Source organism: Schistocerca serialis, chromosome 1 (genome assembly GCF_023864345.2).
Source record: "Schistocerca serialis cubense isolate TAMUIC-IGC-003099 chromosome 1, iqSchSeri2.2, whole genome shotgun sequence".
In the NCBI taxonomy this organism is placed as follows: domain Eukaryota; kingdom Metazoa; phylum Arthropoda; class Insecta; order Orthoptera; family Acrididae; genus Schistocerca; species Schistocerca serialis.
In genome coordinates, this window is record NC_064638.1 from 1,049,832,521 (window position 1) to 1,049,847,238 (window position 14,718).

Below are 14,718 nucleotides of genomic sequence, written 5' to 3' on the forward strand. Positions count from 1 at the left end.
CATCCTTTTCATCATTTACATGATACAAATTTCCTTCCCCCCGGAAAAAAAATACTGGCAACTCTTTTCACTTTTATAATATAGTATTATGTTAGTTTTTGACACCTCTGTTCGGCTCAACTTTTGATTACTTGTAACAGTGTCTGCGTTTTGTATCAACAAAGCTCAACAATCTTGTATCTTTTCGTTTCTGTCCTGTTTACGTTACCTATGATAAAAAGGGATCTTGTCATTATGGCAAAAATCTACATTTTGTTATGGAAACAGGCCTTATAACATAATATTTTAATAGTTTTACGGCCTACAGATGTACGGCATAGAACAGAAATACGAAAAGATTAATGCAAAGTATCATCCGATGGCAAAATGTTTATAGACTTTCCAATGGTATTAGAACACCGCCACCTTTTCCTCTATCCGCGAAGCCTTCAACGAGGTGTCCCACCAACATGCCAAATAATCCTACCTAGTCTGCCGCATTGCCGCTAGATGGCGAGGTCACTGACGAATGCCGGAAAAGCTGCAATTGCAGCTGCTGCGACCTGGCGGCAAGTTCGGATACATTTCGCGTTTACCTGTCATTGGTGTAGTGTTTGTTGTCAAGTGCTACAGGTTTAAACCATCGGGCTTTGGTGCTCTCGTATCATTGCGTTTGTTTACATGAGGAGCATTCTCTTTGGCGGTGAGTCGCTGTATATTTACTTTGTTTATCTCACTAAAATATTGTAGCAACTTGTTTTGAAGCAAATAAAACGCTAAAGCTGGTAAACGTCGAACAGGTGCTGTTGTTTGCTGCAGGAGCGCGGCGGCTTTTGAAATGTTGTCAGTTGTGTTCATTCATTTTTGTGAGTGGCTAATCGCTTTGTTTTAAAATATGTGTAAATTACTATTGCGTTAAAAATGGCTTTCATAATTTTAGCGGGCTATGCAGCTTTAGAGTTGCAGAACCAGTTTTGTATGTAAAAACAGCAATGAAGACCCGCGTAGTTTAAATTGCGGTCGTAAAATTATATTTGCTTGCTATGGTTCCTTTTTATTTATTAGAAAAAAATGCCTTGTACACTAAACTACGTATTCAAAGCAAATTTGTTGCACACGTAGGGAACATATTTTGCTCCAAGAGCAGATTGAGACAGAAAGGTGGACTTTCGTTAGACATATTATCGTCTATTGCTGAAAACGATATATAATGTGCACTTTTGTGTGGAATGCCGCGCTACTTTCTGCATCTTGCTAGTAATCTAAGTCGTAATGTACCCATTTTCATTGTTCAAAGAATCGAGAAAAAAATTTCATAAATAATATTTCTTTTACTAAGCACGGTTTGGCTAAATAAACTTGTTACGTACGACACAAAGTGGTTAAATCTGATTGGAGACGGCTTGAACAGCTTCCGTATACTTTTCTTTTTAACCTTAAAATAAAGTTTTAAATGATACAGTTGCGTCAACCTCTACTTTCTTGGCAATTTGGAAGTAAGAACAAGAAAGTTGTGTTCGTTCTTTTGATTTTAATTTTCCTCGCCTTTCAGTATTTACTTTCGGGATGGTCTTTGTTAGAATGCTTGTCTAGTCCCTGGAGTTTCCGTCAAATTGCTTGGACAGGAACACTGGTGACTTCTGTTTTTATGTCTTCCTAATTTTGCATTATTTCCACTTTGAGATCATTAAACACTTCTGGGAAATGAGGCGCATTTTATTGGCTTCTATGGAGTGATGTTCAAATTAGCGTTCAGCCACTTTTATTTAGTGTCCTGTCGATTCCTTCTTGTTATTTCATCATTTTTTGTCCCTTCCCTAGCAGAGTTCACTAATGCCAGACTTAACTCATCAAATGTTTAGCTGTCATTTTTCTTTACTTCCTTGCCTGGATGCGCTTCCAGTCACCACCGCGGTTTCCATTAATGTCTGAAGGTCTATACGAATATGATTTTTTAGATAAGTGCATACTTCATTTCTTCCTACTAATCGTACTTTCAACCGAGATAAGCGTTCATTCACAGAACTATGGAAGGTTGCAATTTTTGTTTAGTTGTACGTTCGAAATAATTTTCTTCGATGTGCATACGTTCTTTAAACACGTAACTGGCCAAACGACAATAGGCTATCCGAACAAAACTAATCGACTTTTTCTAAAGTACAAGCTCCGAGCGGGTGGAAAACTCTTAACCTTCCCGCTAGCCACCTTCCATCTGATTTATTGAAGTGAGTGATGTTTATCCTTGGATCATTTTTGTTCAATTTATTTCACCGTGCACTCAGAGCATCTCTGCGTCCTTCAAATTCTTGTATCCGATTACTATTTCCTAGGTGTCTTTTAAGGACTGCGCACATTCGTTATCATAAGACTGCAAGAGGTTTTCATCCGCAGTACGTTAGTTTAGCGTAACTTCGATTCGTGAACGGTATTTGATAGTGGACACAACACATTTAAAAGATTACTCTGAAGTAGGCTGTGGTCACCCACTCGTCGGTGGGCCAAGATTTTGAAACGGCCACATTCGCCTTCAGATGCTCATTTCGAGTTTCAAAACTTTGTTGGAACATCAAACTAATGTAGGACACGTTCCCAACAAATTGAATCACCAAAGATTCATCTGACTGTTAATATTTCTCTCTCTCTGTCACACACACACACACACACACACACACACACACACACACACACCGCACATTTCTTCCTTTGCAATACTCAGTGTGTATATGACGGATGGAGGAAAAACAGCGGAAACAACCGACATCCGAGTTTATGGCTTCTGCTGACCAGCCAAATAACTTACGGGATTTTGTTAGCATTGCAAATCTTAATCATCTTTAGCAGCATCTGTGTTGTTGTGGAACATTCTTGTTGTTCCTCTGCGTTCCGTCTTTGGCTGTACGACGTAACCATGTCGGAAAATAAACGTGCCCCCGTCGATATCTAGACTGCATATTTTAGTAATCGTTACCGGCGTGTTGGTGCACGTCGATAATGACGGAACTCTATACAGATGCGTCACACTCCATGCGGGAAGATTAGAAAACGGATCTGGTTACTGCGTTTGTGGTACGCTTCAGCCTGTATGTAGGGGAAAAAACGCACAAAACTGAAATTACGAATGATTTAACTACAGCAAACGCTTTATATGATTATCTAGTGCTGCTTTATCTTAAGAATCGAATAAAAAATTTTGAAAACTGATCTAATACTCCCTTCTTTCTGTCCATTGACCTGTGTTGAGTGCACCAACGCTGGATCAGTCGAAACTGTGTTCGTCAGAATTCCATACTCTTAACAAATTTTTTAACTTCATTACATACATTATTTGTATGTTTTTCTCTGCAAAGACCAGTGTATCATTGACATACATTGTGCTGAGTGAGTCCTGAGTACTTGGAACGTCATTTTAGTTTGTCTAACTGTGCTTCCAGTAGCGACAGCACTCGTTTTCTAATTTTAATTTGCTGCTAAAAGTTCTTGCCCGCAGTACATATGCAAAGAGGGTAAAGAAAACTTTTTGATAAAAATCTGACTAAGTCTGGTAAATGATGTTCCGCGATATGATGTACTGAACCCTCCCTCCCCGTCGCTGAGGTGAACCGCGTCTCGATAGGGTGATTTGTGGTCCTTATCGAAGCAGAAAGCTGAACGATAGGTGTAACCATTTCATTTATTCATCCGGGGATCATCTAACAGCGATATAGGATTTGTCATCAAAATACAATGAAAATAAATACATTCATATCGCATACAAGTGCATAAGTATGCTTTCAGGATATGACAGGGGATGGGCCGTAGCCTTGATGAAGGAAGCATCCCAGTGCCTCCCTGAAACGTTTTAGGAAAACGTAAGGAAGACTGGACGGACAGAGAAAAAAAATTCCATCCTCCTGAGTATGAGGCCAGCATCTTAACGACTGCACCGCCTTATTCGGTTGGTCTCTTTTGTATAGTGTTCTGTTCACACGTAATTTGTACAAGATAAGTTATAATACGATAATAGTTTTGCACTGTTTTTTCGCATCGCAACCATGTTGGAACTAACGTATGGCTCCTCAAGAGGGAGATGAACCTTTCCTGCAGTTTCTGAAGCAGCAGTCTAGAATGTTGACTGATATTGCTTGTTAATATTAACCATCACTGCCTCGACATGGCAAAAATCAAGGGAAAGTACAGCCGTTATATTTCCCGAGAACATGGACCACTACTCCGTGGAGTAGAGAGCTGCATCAAACCACTTTTCGGATTGATGCCTACAACACCATTGTGCACTGCATGCTACTTTGAAAGTTGCTGAAATTCTTTTCCTTTACCACAAGCGCTTATTGACGACTAACACTATCATAACAGCCAGGAGTTTAACTAGTAATCACGCCATCTTCAACGTCACTAAAATATGTTCACAGATATTCAGCTCGAGGAATCATGAAGAACTGGGCAGTGGCCCACGACTGTCAAAACAAGAACTGTCTAAAATATAGTTTCGATTGAACTTCAAACGAACATTACATTAAAGTATGCAGTGATTCCATCATGTTGCAGGTAGTACAGTTCTGTAATATTATGTAACTTGATGGTGGAGGGGGGGGGAGGGAATTTATCAGCTGCATCGGGACCTGGGAATCAGCGGCGGCGAGTGAAAATATGTGCCGGACCGGGACTCGAACACGGGATCTCCTGCTCACTATGCAGTTGCGTTAACCATTGCGCCATTCTGGCATAGTGCTTCTCGCAAATACGCAAACATCTTGACACGCTTCCCACCCGACCATGTTCCCACCTAGCGCCACTTGCCCGCTGTCCCCGTCCATGCCCTCCATACTCGCTGATTTTTAGATTACCGCAAAAAGTCGAACGAAGTGCGCATCTGCAATGAAGATTGTGGATTCATTGTCCATCAAGGCGAATTATTTTTGTGAACGCGTGACGTATGTTCTTTCGCGTTCAGATAATCAGTTCTGTAACAGGCAGACGGATTTTCTCCGACACTTCCAGTAACACATGCAGATATACCAGACAGATTTCTCCTAGGAGCGTCTTTGGAAGAAAATGTCTAACGAGACTTGTCTCTAGCAGGAAAATCGTGTAATAGACTGTCGTCATATATTAATAGTCCTAAAGCTTTTGGCAACGATCATAATAGGAGAAACATTTTCACTGCAGAATTTTACGTGGAAGATGACTAATCCATTTGATTGACTGATTTATCACAGTCAGTGCTTGTTATTGCGGTTAGTCTCTAGACGATGTCCCTTACCCTGCATTAGGCGTACGCAGTTACCCGCACAATATCTAATTTTTTCTTCGCGATTTGTGATAACAACTGTGCGACTAATGGAGGACGAAAAATGCAGGTTGCGCGAATGATTTTAATCGTCATTTCGTTGCACAGCCAGTGTTAAGGATAGCCATAGGTCTTTGCCCCTCTTACGCGCGACAGAATTATTTCATGAATAGTTTATTCAGTACGCTTGCCAGATATTCACATAGCTAGAGAAAATTCATATCTTGTAACCACGAAGATCGACGTGTTCCCTAGAGAAGGGAAATCCGCGTCTTGGACTGATCATCCGCTTAGTGCCTTGTCTGCTTTTAAGACACTGACCAAAGAGTCTGTTCCTCGTCGTTACTCGTTACTCGTTGCTCATTTTTTTTCCGGTTACCTGAAAGCTTTCAAACCAAAACGTAAAATTAGGGGTTAACGTCCGTCGTTTACAAGGTACCTTGAGAGACGGAGTACAAGCTCGTATTATACAAAAATTGGGAAGCAAAACGACCATGTCGTCTTCTGGAAGGAATCATCCCAGAATTTGTCATAATACGTTTGGGGAAATGGTGGAAAACCTAAATTATGGTGGCCAGACGAGAATTTGAATCCAGCTTCAGTAAAATGCGAGTGCAGAGTCTTATCTACTATTCGTTTTGCTATAGTTCTAGACTGACAAATTCGCGGATATTGCGGAGGAAAATCCAATTTGGTTAGCTGCAATATATTTCATAATTTTCATTAGTTTATCGCAGTGCTGCTCAGTTCATAGATATTCTGATGAGAGTTTAAAAATTTGCCCGTCAGTGTATGTGAGAACCCCTTCCTTGCAAGCTTCATCTACAGTGTGTTGATTGAGCACCTTTTTATGTTCTTGTGCCGAGAAAAATATCGTAAATCTTGCAGCTATTCTCAAGAGTTTTTCAACTACATCTGTGATTGTCACTTCTTGTGGCCTCCGATGGACAGTATTCAACAGTGATTCGCTCTCTCAGATATGACCAGTTTCGACAGAACGTTTCCGATGGGTAACAGTCTTGAACGTCGTCTTCAGTACAGCAGACGTATGATCGCCCAGTGTTGGTTCTCTTTAAGTACTCGAGCCAATGTATTTAAATGAGATTGTCTCTTAACATACTCAGTGTACGAGATTTTGATTTTCGCGTTATGTCGATTGAAGGAAAACGTTTCGAGGATCGCACCTGATGTATCGAAACATCGTACCATGTTGACACACCTGGCTTGATGACTCCCGAGAATTTTTCTTCAAGATATCCTCTAGGAGAAGACTTCGCTCTCACTGCGTCGATTGCTAACTATCGGGTGGTGTTCCATAGTTTCATAGGACGTTTAGGTTTTCGTGGAAATTTCCTGCCCTACTGTCATAGAGCATACTTGACTTATTCTGTGTATATCTGTATTTTGAGCTGTTGATTGTGTTACCATGACAATCCCTGTGTCATTCTGACATGGTTCTTGGATGAACAAAAATAAATATGTAAATTACATCATTGTCCACTGATCAACTTGGGTACATACAGGCTAGATACTAATATTCTACTGGGCAATGAAAAATGAAATCTCTTCAGCAACGATCTCAAGCAAATGACGATTTGCTCTCATGTTATACTAGTTTTACGGATAATCACTGAATCATACATCCATGGATAGATTCTCTTGGACAATAACTACTGCATCTCGTGTGTAGCCACGTTCGCTTGTAGTGCAGTCTTGCATTCGTTCAGCGAGACGGCCATAACGTTGGATAACATTATTGTTTGTCGTAGATATTGCAAAAAGTTGAACCAATATTTGGGTCGGTGCAACAGTTGTCGAAACGTTGGTTCAACTTTTTACGATATGATGCTGCTTAAGAATTTTATGTATCTGAGACCTGCCGCAGAAGCCTACAAACTTTCATAAAACCGTCAGATGTCATTCTACGCCACGCTCACAGATGGTTGCAGCTGGACTCCAAGGAATGCCGCTGACCGTGCAGAAATGAGAACTGAAGCATGTGCCACATCTTCGTGCTAGCCAGGGCAGTGCGTTGGGTAACGCGAAAAATGCGCACTCTGGAATTCTCCTGCTAAGAACACAACTCTTTGATTTTGCAGGAACGGTGACGTAATGGATTGCACAATCTTCTGGACTTGCTCTGCACACTTCATTGTCCTCCGACAGACACTACACGCACTACAATGGCCAGAGCCTCTCCAGTATGGTATTTGCTGGTCTGCGTAGCATCACTGTTTGGGACCTGAGTTTCTTTCGGCATATACAATTATCAGATATGTTACGAGAATGCAGCCGGGTCATCGACAACGGCCGTATTTCGGCAGGTGACCACCCTGTCATTTTCAAGGCACCCCCTCTCTCTCTCTCTCTCTCTCTCTCTCTCTCTCTCTCTCTCTCTCTCTCTCACACACACACACACACACACACACACACACACACGTGCGCCCTCGCGTGCGTGTACGCACACTATTGTAAAACTATCACCATCACTACACCAGAAGCTATTGATAGTGAAAATTACTAAGCATCGGGCGCAGTAACATTGACTTTGCCCCTCTGTTTTTTGACAAGGTGAAGAGCAGGCTTCCACGCAGAATTTAAGCAAAAGCCTCCATCTAAGTAAGTTTTGATGCAGTGTTCCCCTGTCTGATTCGTGACGGTTAATTGAGATTACGCTTGATGTTGAATTAAAAAATCTATTTGACACGAATTGATTTCCACTTTTTATTCAATAACCAGTGCTATTGGCAAACAGATGGAGTTACGATGGGAATCGCGTTGTCGCCAATTATTTCTAATTTCCTTATGGAATGTGGCTTGGAGTCGGCGGCTTTGAAACTTGCGTTTTTCTTTTCTTTTCTTTTTTTTTTTTTTTTTTTTTTCTTCTCCATATGTGTAGACGATACGTTTGCTGTCTGGTCTCATGTCAGTGAGAATTTAAAGGACTTTTCACTACACCTGAATCCAATCCAACCGAATATTCGTTTCACAATGGAGATGGAAAAGGATGGCTGCCTTCCCTTCTTTGACTTGGTCAGGGGGCAGGTTTATTGTACGTTGGTATATGCTGTTTATAGGGAGCCTACTCACACTGATAGGCTGATAGTTGTCACCATCTGGCTCAGCGTGAAAGGGTACTTGGTAACTTAGTCCACAGTGTCGACGTCATTTCAGACTCTGAGAGTTTACAAGATGAGTTAACTCATCATGACGTCACCTTCATTCAGAATGAAAGACAGAGCAGAGGTGCGTTGACCTATCTACTAACCGTGCATCGCGTGAGTGATGATAAAACGAGTTGGCACCAGGGAGCATCTCCAACAATATATTTCGTATTTTGCGGAGATACTATGTTAAACGCGTTATCCGCCCTCCATCTAAGATTAGGCTCCGTTTATGTCCCTTTAAGGACGATTTTAGTCTGCGTAAGGCGGCTGTCTACCGCATTCTTTGCAGTTGTAGCATGTCCTATATTGGTCACACTATCAGAAATGTGGAGGGCAGTTGTGCTGAGCGCAAGCGTCACGCCTGCTACAACAGCTGAGTAAATCTGCTACTGCGGAACACTGCCTTGGCACTGGCCATCCTATGGAACACGACATCACGAATATTGTCATGCACTTCCAGCTGTTGGGATAGTGTTACTAAGGAAGCAGTTTAGAGTAAATTAGCAGGTAACCTCGTAAACAGATATGGAGGTTTTTGCTTGAATTCCGCTTGGAGTCCTGCTCTCTCCATTATCAAAAAAAACAGTAGGACAGAGATAAAGCTACATCACTCATTGTTTAGTGATTTTCACTATTGATAACTTGGGTTGTGTGGTGGCGCTAGTGTTGTGTGTGTGTGTGTGTGTGTGTGTGTGTGTGTGTGTGTGTGTGTGTGTGTGTGGGCGCGCGCGCGCGTGCCCGTTTGCTGTGTGGATCGAGGTTTCACTTGCACACCGCTTACTTGCTTTGTCTTGAAAATGACAGGATGGGCACCTGTCGAAATATCGGCGGTTGTCGACGATGTGGCCTGGTTGCATTCCCGTAAGTTATTTGAATAACCAACAGTGTTTCTCGCATCCCTAACAGATGAAAGAACGTCCTCTGGCACGGGCACGGACTTGGTCCGTGTTCTCCAATTGGCGCCTCACGAGTGACTGAACTTTGCCAGCCTCCAGTAGTTAACGTCACCGGCGTGTGGGAAAGAGAACCCTATGGTCAGCCGCGGGAATTAAATGTCGAACGGTCGCCCGTACCCGGCTGCTTCTTGGCAGATCGTGAAGTGACACACAAAATTTTCGAACGCGCGGAACTTCTGAGCGACGGTACCAAATACACTACGAGGTGCATTCAAGTTCTAAGGCCTCCGATTTTTTTTTCTCCGGACTGGAAAGAGATAGAAACATGCGCATTGTTTTAAAATGAGGCCGCGTTCATTGTCAATACGTCCCAGAGATTGCAGCACCGTACGGCAGATGGAATTTTACCGCCAGCGGCGAGAATGAGAACTGTTTTAGATACTTAAAATGGCGACGTTTTCCTTACTTGAACAGCGTGCAATCATTAGTTTTCTGATTTGCGTGGTGTGAAACCAATTGAAATTCATCGACCGTTGAAGGAGACATGTGGTGATGGAGTTATGAATGTGTCGAACGTGCGTTCGTGGGTGCGACAGTTTAATGAAGGCAGAACATCATGTGACAACAAACCGAAACAACCTCAGGCTCGCACAAGCCGGTCTGACGACATGATCGAGAAAGTGGAGAGAATTGTTTTGGGGGATCGCCGAATGACTGTTCAACAGATCGCCTCCAGAGTTGGCATTTCTGTGGGTTCTGTGCACACAATCCTGAATAACGACCTGAAAATGCGAAAAGTGTCATCCAGGTGGGTGCCACGAATGCTGATGGACGACCACATGGCTGCCCGTGTGGCATGTTGCCAAGCAATGTTGACGCGCAACGACAGCATGAATGGGACTTTCTTTTTGTCGATTGTGACAATGGATGAGACGTGGTTGCCATTTTTCAATCCAGAAACAAAGCGCCAGTCAGCTCAATGGAAGCACACAGATTCGCCGCCACCAAAAAAATTTCGGGCAACTGCCAGTGCTGAAAAAATGATGGTGTCCATGTTCTGGGATAGCGAGGGCGTAATCCTTACCCATTGCGTTCCAAAGGGCACTACGGTAACAGGTGCGTCCTATGAAAATGTTTTGAAGAACAAATTCCTTCCTGCACTGCAACAAAAACGTGCGGGAAGGGCTGCGCGTGTGCTGTTTCACCAAGACAACGCACCTGCACATCGAGCTAACGTTACGCAACAGTTTCTTCGTGATAACCACTTTGAAGTGATTCCTCATGCTCCCTGCTCCCTACTCACCTGACCTGGCTCCTAGTGACTTTTGGCTTTTTCCAACAATGAAAGACACACTCCGTGGCCGCACATTCACCAGCCGTGCTGCTATTGCCTCAGCGATTTTCCAGTGGTCAAAACAGACTCCTAAAGAAGCCTTCGCCGCTGCCATGGAATTATGGCGTCAGCGTTGTGAAAAATGTGTACGTCTGCAGGGCGATTACGTCGAGAAGTAACGCCAGTTTCATCGATTTCGGGTGAGCAGTTAATTAGAAAAAAAGTCGGAGGCCTTAGAACTTGAATGCACCTCGTACTGGCCATTAAAATTGCTACACCACGAAGATGACGTGCTACAGACGCGAAATTTAACCGACAGGAAGAAGATGCTGTGATATGCAAATGATTAGCTTTTCAGAGCATTCACACAAGGTTGGCGCCGGTGGCGACACCTACAACGTGCTGACGTGAGGAAAGTTTCCAACCGATTTCTCATACACAAACGGCAGTTGACGGGCATTTCCTGGTGAAATGGATCGTGCAGCCACGCCTCGATCCCTGAGTCTCCAGATGGGGACGTTTGCAAGACAACCACCATCTGCACGAACAGTTCGACGACGTTTGCAGCAACATGGACTATCGGCTCGGAGACCATAGCTGCGGTTACCCTTGACGCTGCATCACAGACAGGAGCGCCTCCGATGGTGTACTCAACGACGAACCTGGGTGCACGAATGGCAAAACGTCGTTTTCTCGGATGAATCCAGGTTCTGCTTACAGCATCATGATGGGCGCATCCGTGTTTGGCGACATCGCGGTGAACGCACATTGGAAGCGTGTATTCATCATCGCTATACTGGCGTATCACCCGGCGTGATGGTATGGCGTGCCATTGGTTACACGTCTCGGTCACCTCTTGTTCGCAATGACGGCACTTTGAAGAGTGGACGTTACATTTCAGATGTGTTACGACCCATGGCTCTACCCTTCATTCGATCCCTGCGAAACCCTACATTTCAGCAGGATAATGCACGACCGAATGTTGCAGATCCTGTACGGGCCTTTCTGGATACAGAAAATGTTCGACTGCTGCCCTGGCCAGCACATTCTCCAGATCTCTCACCAATTGAAAACGTCTGGTCAATGGTGGCCGAGCAACTGGCTCGTCACAATACGCCAGTCACAACTCTTGATGAACTGTGGTATAGTGTTGAAGGTGCATGGGCAGCTGTACCTGTACACGCCATCCAAGCTCTGTTTGTCTCTATACCCAGGCGTATAAAGGCGTTATTACGGCCAGAGGTGGTTGTTCTGGGTACTGATTTCTCAGGATCTATGCACCCAAATTGCGTGAAAATGTAATCACATGTCAGTTCTAGTATAATATATTTGTCCAATGAATACCCGTTTATCATCTGCTCTTCTTCTTGGTGTAGCAATTTTAATGGCCAGTAGTGTACTTTCTCCGGGACTGCGAGTGTTCGACAGAGGCAAAACTAACGTCCAGGGTGCACCCTAAGTAGTGAGATAGAACTGCTACTGTTCTCCACGCACATAAACGACATGTCGGACAGAATGGGCAACTGTCCGAAACTTTGCTCATCATGATGATGTGTAAGATAAACTGTCGTCGCTGAGTGACTGTAGGACAGATGGTTTATTCGGTACGGGTACAGCGAGAAACACCGCCTAAATTGTAGTCCTTCTGCGCGATTGGCTGCTGCGTTCGGTAGTAGCGCGTCAAAATGACAAACTTTTGATATTGATATCAGAAAAACTAAACAGTGAATTTACATGCCTTTCGTATAAAATCATCTCACAGTAGCAGGATATTATTCCATTATTTAAAAAATGTTAATTACCAACAGAATAATAGACAATTGCTAAACGAAAAGGGAAACGAAGCACTTCGATTCGTGTCTAACTTGGATGGTGGGCGAAGTGGTACGGCTGTAAGAGTAGAGCTGGTTCGGCAGTCTCGGTGGACAGACATGTTTTCTGCCTTGGTCGGTGTCGGTTAAGAACTTAATTAGTAATCTCTCATTATTTGGACATGTATTTGTGAACAGTTGGATAGCAGTTACGCTAATATGCAGTTCATTATTTTGTTTACTTTCTATGAAAGTATGAAGAATGGAAATTATTTGTGATTCATAAAGTGAAATATCTATGTGCAGTTTCTCGTATTCTACTAATAGAAAACGAGTGGCGTCCCATTTAAAGAAACCAGTTCAAAATTTAATTATTTATACAATACCAGTTCCTCGCTAATAGTTTATTACAACCTCAAGATAACGGACTTGCGACCTATGTGCTGTTTTCTGCGCAAGGGACAACTATAGAATACTGCAGGTTCGTAAACATTAATCAGAGCTTATCTGCATTCCACTCAGAGCAACTAGGCACCTCGCATTTGTTGCCTGCTTAGTAGAAATGAGATCAGTGACACGCCATCTGTGGTAACACTGCGAAGATACGGAGGAGGGAAATTATCGAGGGAAGGAATTGGTCATTCACACGTGAATCCCGCTCGCTTTCTATCTCTCCCTCCCTTTCACTTGCCGTACGCTGTTTAGTATCCGATGGTGATTCGGATTCTCCGCCCAGCTCAAGTATCTATTATATTAATATTAAAAGCCTTATGTGCTATTTGGACAGTGCTGATGACAGTACAATAAAATTTATTAGTATTTAGTGCCATGAGAATTATTAGCTATTGTAGATATATATAACATTACAAGATTTGTTTCTTAATCTGCAGATAGGTGGAGAAATTTTATTTATATTGGAATGTGGGAATTACTTACTGGAAGGTTCCCAGAAAACACTCAAGTACCAATAAGTTTCTCCACCTATCTGCAGACCAAGTAACAAATCTGGAAATATTACATGTTTCTACAATAATTAGTAATTTTCATGCCACAAAAATTTTTAAAGTAATCACCAACACTTTTCAAATAGCGCATATGGTTTTCACGTACCTTCTTGTCCACTTTCATTTTTGTACCATTTTGTAGATTAATTTCGCAATACTGTAATTCACTAAATCCCATTTCTTTCTGTGTATTTATTGTCCTATATTTAATATAAAATACGTTTTCAATTTAATATAATAGAAATACGCACCCCCTTTCCCCAAAGGCAATATTTTTGAAAGATATCATTGAATCGCAGTATCTTTGACACTCGTGTACTTTGTAAAGAAACTGTATTTCTTTTCATATGTTGTAAGTCAAACACGTGGTGCGCATTGGTAATATTTGTTTTGTAGCCCAACGAGTGTGTTTATTAATGAAAACCAACGTGTGAGAGTGTGAAAATACAAACAACATCATGAATACGTTTCGTCGGAGAGAAACTCCAGACGGACATTTCACGTAACTTTCATTCTAACACAAGTCTGTTGCGCAATCATCTTTGATATACGTTTGTAACTGTAAATTATAGTTCATTTTAGGATAGCTGAGCAGGAAACCAAAATAACATGCGTTTTGACGAAAGCATGAAAGCCATCAGACGATGAACTGTATTAATTGAAAACCGGTAATAGGGTATTTTGGATAAAGTAACGTAAAACCAATTTGTGGCTGGTTGCTGCTGTACACCTGTTCCATTCTCTTATGGAGGGTGGAAAGAATGATTGGTGAAATGCACCTGTGCGCGCTGTAGTTTTGACTTGTCCCCGCTATATCAGGCTGTAATGCATTCCAAGATTCACCATTTAAAACTAGCACTAGAAACTTTACAAGCAGGGTTTCGCGGGATAATTGACGTCCATCTTCAGGCATCTGCCAGTTCAGAATTTTCAGGATACCCGTGTCGCTCACTCAAAGCCAAAGGAAGCTGTGGCCATTCGTGATGCCCTTCCTAGTATGCGTCTAAAATAACACGTCTGTGTGTTACGAGTCAAACTGAACAGATTTCATACTACAAATGTATAGGGAGGAGGGGGAAGGGAGGGACATATTAATTGATAACTGCACAAGTGAAAAAGAAATAAGGTGAAGAGTCAGACTGGCAAAGCAAGTTCTCCAGAAGAAGAAACGCTTATTATGCAGCGAATTTGTGCTAGAGTTCAGTAGGTTGGTGGTTGAATGCTTCATATGGAGTGTTCTCGTG

General features: G+C 42.5%; 1 protein-coding gene across 4 annotated transcripts in view; it reads left to right on the top strand.

The window, feature by feature from the left end:
• Nucleotides 1–547: 547 nt before the first annotated feature.
• LOC126415026 (skin secretory protein xP2-like) overlaps nucleotides 548–14,718 on the top strand; it is a 547,299-nt gene continuing 533,128 nt past the window's right edge. For all 4 annotated transcript variants that reach the window (XM_050083400.1, XM_050083398.1, XM_050083405.1 and 1 more), the window contains exon 1: nucleotides 548–682. The gene's annotated coding sequence lies outside the window, so the exon portion shown is untranslated. The remainder of the gene's footprint in view (nucleotides 683–14,718) is intronic.